Below are 7,507 nucleotides of genomic sequence, written 5' to 3'. Positions count from 1 at the left end.
GCACTGACTGCTCTTGCAGAGGACCCAGGTTCAAATCCCAGCACCCACATGGCGGTGAACAACCATCTGTAAGTCCAGTTCCAGGGAATCCAAACACCTCTTCTGACCTTGTGGGCATTGGACAATATGGTTACACTCACATACATGCAGGCATGGTGGCACACACCTTTAATCCCAGCACTTGGGAGGCAGAGGCACGGTGGATCTCTGTGAGTTCGAGACCAGGCTGGTCTACATAGCGAGTTCTAGGCCAGCTGGGGCTACAGGGAGACCTATCTCAAAAAAGATTAAAAAAAAAGTGAATAAAATATTTCTTAAGAAGAAGAGAATCTGTGAGGCTATAAAATAAATAGTATTTGACAACTATGTTGAGTATCCAGATAAGCACTGGCAGAATACTGAGGTAACTAGGTTGGTCATGCTAGAAAATTTACAGTTAATGCACTGGGAAATGTATTTAACATTTCTCATTTATTCTTTTATATTAAAGGCTGACTAGCAAAAGATGCAAAGATGCATTGTTTACTTTCCCATGGTCAAAACTGTACTATGGGGCTAGGCTCAGTGGTAGAGAACATTTGCCTTCTGTGAGGCCCTAGATTTGATCTCTAATACTGGGGAAAAAGGTCATGGCATTCAGTTGTTATTTACTATTTATACTTTTATTTGTTTATTTGTTATTTTTGGTTTTGTTGAAACAGAATCTACTATGTAAGTGAGGCTGGGCTTGAGCTTGTGGTTCTCCTACCTCAGCTTCCCGTTTTCTGGGATTACACATATGTGCCTCTGTGTCTACCTACATGTAAGTTTTTATTTAGCTCTTCTTGCTTGTTATCATAACAAAAATATATTACTATGAGCATTTATTTTTTTTTTAGGTATGTTCTATAGCCTAGGGTGGCCTTGAACTCAAGATCCTCCAGGTTCAGCCTCTTGAGTGTTGGAATTACAAATCAAATAACCTTTGACATAAAATATTCATTCACTTACAGATATAAAATGTTATTTCCCCGGACATTTAAATTATTATAATTATAATAATTATTTTTTTAAAGGTTCAAAGTTTTATTGTTTTGAATACATTCTCCAGTAGTCCCCTTACTTCCCCCCTGACCCTCCATTCTGAATACAGAATAAGGCTTGACCACAGCCCCTCAGCATATCCCTAGGGCCCCAGCTGGGAGGCAGAGAGGGGCTTCCAGTTTGGTTTCAGGGGACCACATTCCCATTTAAATTATTTTAATATTTCAAAGATTTGTTTAGTTTTATTTAAAAATTATGTGTATGTTTGCATCTGTGTGTGGGTTTGTGTGCACTTGAGTGTAGGTTCTGGGAGTCCAGAAGAGGATGTTACATCCCCTGAAGCTGTAATCACAGCACTTTTGAACCACCTGATGTAGGTGCTTGGGTCCTTGAAAGAACAGTATGCTCTCTTAACTACTGAGCCATCTCTCTAGCTCCCATTTTAATTTTAGACATAAATGGTTCTCTTATCAATACAGTCTTCATTTTCCTTATGATTGATTTCTAAAGGTGGAATTAGTAAGCAAATAAAGGTAATATCTGTAAGCCTGTTGAAAAGTGATCTTGAGTTATTTTTCAAAATACTAATGGGGCAGGAGTTGAAAGTCCCCCTGTTGCCTCACCCAGGAACACATTCCCTCTAAGTCTCTGTGAAAGACGAGATAGTGACTTGTCACTATTGAAGTGGAACATAGTTGGGAAGCGTGCACATGTGTAGGAGAGTGTGTCTGTCCGTCTGTCTGTCTGCCTGCGTGCCTGCCTGCTATGTGTTTTGGCAAATGAGTTGGAATATAGCAGACCTGAGCTTCTCATTTCTTTTGTATCTTTTCTGTCCTCCTTCTTTAGTGCACAGACTTATTTAACATTAAGAATGACGATTCTATGCAGTCTTCAGAAATGTTTTTTTCCTCATGGGAAGGTGAAGAAAGCACACTTCCTAGTAGCAATGTGAATGAAACAGCTGCTGTCAGGGCAGGACATGTGACAAGTGACAGTCTGGGTTCCTCGATCCTTGGCTTTTATTTTTTATGTGAACAGTGTACGTATATGCATGTATGTACAGTGGATATGTGTGTGCATGTGATATAAGGAGGCCAGAGGCATGTCTTCCTCCATCACATCGTCACTTTATTTCTTTATTCCTTTAGTGTGTTATATGTGATATGTGTATATGATATGTGAAAGATGTGTGTGGTGTGTATGACCCATGTGTGTTTCTATGTGTCGTGTGTGTATGTCTGTCTGCACATATTCCTGTGTGAGTGCAGATTGTGAATCAGGTCAGAGGACAACCTTTGCTGTTGGTCCTCACCTTCTACCTTCCACTGGATGTCTTTGTTGTTCATTATTTCATATGCCAGGCTAGTTGTTCCATGAACTTCCATGGATTCTCCTGTCCTCCCCCCTTACAGCCACAATGGTTCCTAAGTCCTGGATGGATGGGTTTAAATACAGTAATCCTGTATAAGGACCCACACTCTGGAGACTCTTATTCTCTATGCTTTGGCCATTTGTGACCTTTTGTGTTCCTGGCCCTCTGTTGCATGAGGGACCTTCGTTGATGAGAATTGAGAGATGCGTTAGTGTTCTCTTTACCCCTTGTTCCATGAGCCTTCAATATAGAGGTTGCACTGTAGATGTGTCACTTAGGCTTGAGAAATTCACAGACAATCACTGTGTATGACCAGTTATGGAACTCTGTAATAATCTCTATCTGCTGCAAAAGAAGCTTCTTTGATGAGGGATGCTTGTCTGTAAATACCAGGATCCATATTAATATATAGCAAGAAATTACATTTGTCTAGGAATGTGATACACTTAGGGTTTTCTCTAAGATCTATGACCTCTCCAGTCATGTGTATTTGGCTATGTTTACAGTGCCATATTTGAGTTCCCTCCCATTGTGGGGACTTTCAATTCAACTAGGTAGCTGTTGATTGCCCCCAAGATAAAAGTGCCATTACTGCACCAATGTAGTTTGCTGTGCCAGTCATTGTTCTGGTTACTAGGCATTAAAGCTGGGGTTGGACTACCCATCAATGTTCTCCCTTAGCAGCTTACATAGTGCTCCCCAAAGCTATGAGAGCTAGCCTTCAGGGGAGTGACTTCCAGGTCAGTTCCAGCTCCATTTCTCCAAGTCCTATGTCAGAAGTATGCCCTGCCTTTAGCAATAAAGTCTTACCTTCAAGTTCTGGGAGGTAATCAAGGGCTGTGGCAATGGCCTGTGTTATTTTGGGAGTCTCTTCGACTACCCTGACCAACCACTCAAATGGAGGTTTCTCCTGCCTGGCACTGTGTTTCTTGTTATATAGCCTTCAGGGTGTGTGTGTGTGTGTGTGTGTGTGTGTGTGTGTGTGTGTGTATGTGTGTGTATGTGTATGTGTATGTGTGTTGGGTCCATTTAGTGGTACTAGTAAGTATATATGTTTAGGGTAGGATTGGATTACCTATCAGAAAGCTCTTTCTGATTCTTTCTCTTTCATCAACAATTTATTGTTTGTAGCTCTTTAGAGGTATGACCTTGTAAAAAGGCCCATCGATGTCAGCTCATCAGCTGGTATTGTCATCATGTAGGTCTTGTTTAAGCAACCATATTGTTGAGATTTCATGGGTGCAGCTTCCCCGTTATAGCTGGAAGACACCATTTAGCAGCAGGCACCCTGGGCCTTTGACTCTTAAAATCTCCCTCTCCCTCTTCTTCAGTGATCCCTGGAGACTTTGGTGTAAGGACATTTGGAAAAGTCATGGTAAAACACACCATTTTATAAGTATACTTAATAATACACACATATTTCAAATGGAGTTACACCACATGGAGTGATAATGCTCCCCATAAGAACCTTAGAGTGCCTAAAAATATCCCAGTGATAGGCATGGGGAATCTCCCTTTGTGCTGTTGGTCAGGGTAGTCAAGGAAACTGGAAAAAATACAATATAAGCTGTTGCTATTGCCCTTGGTTACCTCCCAGAACTTGAAAGTAGGACATATTGCTGAAGACACCACACACGATGTACATGGGACTTGGAGGAACTGAGTTGGAACTGATCTGGAAGCCTCCTCCCTGAGGACCAGTTCTCCTAATTCCAGGAGGTGCTATGCAAGCTGCCAAAGGAGAACAATGACCATCCCAGCAAGATATCCCTAATGATTCAGTAGTGGTACTTTTACCTTGGGGGTAATCAGCAACTGTCTAATTGGACTTAAGACCCATTCAATGGAGGGAATTCATGTCTGGTCCTGTCAACACAGCAAAATCTTAATTCCTATGAGACATCTCTGGTGGCTGAAACTGAAGTTTGGAAATTGTGTCTTATTAGTTCAGGTTTGTTTTCCTTGTATCATCAACCCAGCTGAGAACATGCTGTAAACACAGAGGAGCTGATGATCTGATTGGCTTAGTCTTTGGCTTTATGTCTTATCCTTGGAGTACGTCTCTCATGAAAAAACCAGAGGCATTACTAAAGTAAGCTGCCTGGGATCATGTCACTCATAACAACTCCTGGGGGCAGCAACTTCCTATGTAGACCAGGTTGGTCTCTGTCTCACAGAGATTCAACTGCCTCTGCCCCTAGCCCCAAAGGGCTGGGATTAAGGGCCCAGAACTCAAAACAACTCTTATACCTGTAGGTCATTTTTCCTCAAGATTCAAGACTCTGGAAAGGTAAGAACAAGCCAACTGCAAACCTAGTAGAGGAGAAGAAATAACAAAAATCAGAGCAGAAATTAATGAAATAGAAAAAAATACAAAAAAAAAAAAAAGAATCTAAGAGCTGGTTCTTTGGAAAGTTAAACAAGATAGACAGACGCTTAACCCACTTAACCAAAAGAAAGAAAGAGCAAATCCAAATTAACAAATCAGAGATGAAAGGGGAACCATCACAATAGACACAACACAACAACACACACACACACACACACACACACACACACACACACACACAATACATTGTAAGGGAATACTTTAAAAATCTATACTCCATTAAATTCAAATATCTAAAAGAAATAGATGAATCTCTAAAGTCATGGACACCACCAAAGTTAAACCAAGAAAAGATCAACAACTTAAACAGATCCATAATAAATACGAATATTGAAACAGTACTACAAAGCCTCCCAAATTAAAAAACAAACAAACAAACAAACACCCAGGCCCAGATGGATTCGCAGACAAATTCTACCAGGCATTCTAAGTTCTACAACCAGTACTGCTTAAAGTATTCTAAAATATAGAAACGGAGAACACTTAAACTCCTCTTATGAAGCCAGTATCACTCTAATACCCAAACCAGGTAAAGGCACAACAGAAAAAGAAAACAATGGGCCTGTATCCTTAACGAATGTTTTCCTCGACACTGACAATCCTCATGATCACAGGGACAAGGTCTGTTTTGTTCTCTAATGCTGAGCTGCATGCTTTGCCTAAAGTAAGCGCTCAATAAATATTTGTTGAATGAATAAACAGGACCCATTGTTAAATCATATGATGTTTTTAATAACTGTGAAATTGTGGTAGATTATAGTACATCTTAAAATTACTTTTACAAATTCTCAAATTAAAAAAAAAAGCTTTATAGAACTCCTCTCCCCTCCCATGCCATCCCATGTAAAATTTGTTAATTTTTTTTTTTTTTTGTCTTTTTGAGACAGGGTATCCATTTAGCCCCAGCTGGCCTGAAACTTGCTATGTAGACCAGGATGGCCTTGATCTCACAGAAGTCCACCTGCCTCTGACTCCAGAATGCTAGGATTAAAGGCATAAGCCACTGTGCTTGGTAAATTTGGTAATTTGAATGGCAGCAGTCTCTGTTTCAGCCTGGAGGTTCTGTCTTTGCTCCATTGGCACTGTTTGTGCTCCATGAGCCCAGCCTTTGTGACATTGAGCTCCTCCCAGACTCTGAGAAATGACAATATCTAATTATGGCCAATTGACAATGAGAGCTTCCTTCAGCATCTTGGTACCAGGGATACTGCTCAGGGCTGAGAGTGACCCTCCCAGAATGCAGTAGCCACCAGTAAGGAAAATGTTGATTCAATAGAGCCTACATTGCAGGTTTAAAAGTTTAAACAATTGGATGGTCAATAAAAAGAAAACTACAATCTTCCTAATACAAAAGGAAATGTGGGAAGTCACTAGGTGTGGTATTAAACAGTAAAATGACACAACCAAACATGTCAGACATTTCAATGATAAGAATGAAGGGGGATAAAAATTTAGGCAAGCACTCCCTCCTTCCTCCAAGACTTGAGGACTGAAGTTATCCACCCAACTCCTCTAGCTTCCTGGGCAGTCTCGCTGGTTTCTTTCATGTGATGCTAGAAAGGGTCCTTGTCAGGACCCAGACAGAACAGCCGGCTTGGCTGTGTGTAAGGATCAAGCCTGGACTCGACATTTCATCTTTAGGCAGACTGTATTTGACAGACAAGTATAACAGGATGGCTCCATTCTAGGTGTGCAACAGGATAAAATGCTGCTCAAGATCTAACAAAAGAAAAAGATCTGGGAGAAGAGTTTCACTTTGGATTTGGAAATAGAAGTTTATGCAGCTTAGAATAGAGAGGCAAGGTCAAATTGTTTAGCAATAGTTGGCAGGAGTCAGGACTTCTGCCACAGGGAGCCTCAGTTACACCAAATAAATACATTCATATCCTAAAATATCTGGACATGAAAGGGTAGCCTAAGCTGGACAGGGCTCAGCTCTGATATAAACAGAGGGATCTTGTTTCATTTTTTTCAGCACCTAAGACTGAAACTCTTTGGTTACAGCTATGTGCATGTGAGTGCATGCATTTGCACATGGACATCTGTATATGTGTGTGCACAATGTCTATGTGTATGCATGCATATGCATGTCTATATACATGTGAATATGGCAATGTGGATATATATGTATGTGCACCTGTCTACATGTGTGTATGTGACTATGTCTGTGTATACACATATGTGTACATGAATATCTATGGATACATGAGTGTACTTGTGGGTATGCATGCATGTGAACTTGTCCACATGTATATACACACAAGCAAGCCTATTGACACAGGAGTGTGCTTTTGTATGTGCACAAGTGAATATGTCTGTGTATCCACACACGTATAAATATGACTACAGACACATGAAAGCACATATGAATGTGTGTGGGTATGTGTATGTGTATCTTTACATGTATGTGCACACATGGGCTTGTGAGCATGCCAGTGTGTGCAATGTGTGTATGTATTTGGGCATATGAATGTTTGCATCTGTATGTGCCTGTGAGTGCTCATGTGTGTGCATGTATGCATGTGTATATGTATGTGTGAGTGTGCTGTGTTAGTGTATTCTCACTGAGGACAGAGATGGAAGTGTCTCCTGTATAAAATCCTTTTATGTACAGATGGGAGCTCAGAGTAGTACTGAAATTATAAAAACTTTCACATTACTGCTTTTGCTTCCTTTAGAAAATGCAAACAACTTAGTGATAATACTGGTGTTTGTGGTGGGAA

This window comes from Nannospalax galili, unplaced genomic scaffold, assembly GCF_000622305.1.
Source record: "Nannospalax galili isolate Female #2095 unplaced genomic scaffold, S.galili_v1.0 scaffold144, whole genome shotgun sequence".
Taxonomy (NCBI): domain Eukaryota; kingdom Metazoa; phylum Chordata; class Mammalia; order Rodentia; family Spalacidae; genus Nannospalax; species Nannospalax galili.
The sequence above is the reverse complement of the archived record's forward strand: the minus strand, read 5'-3'. Positions refer to the sequence as shown.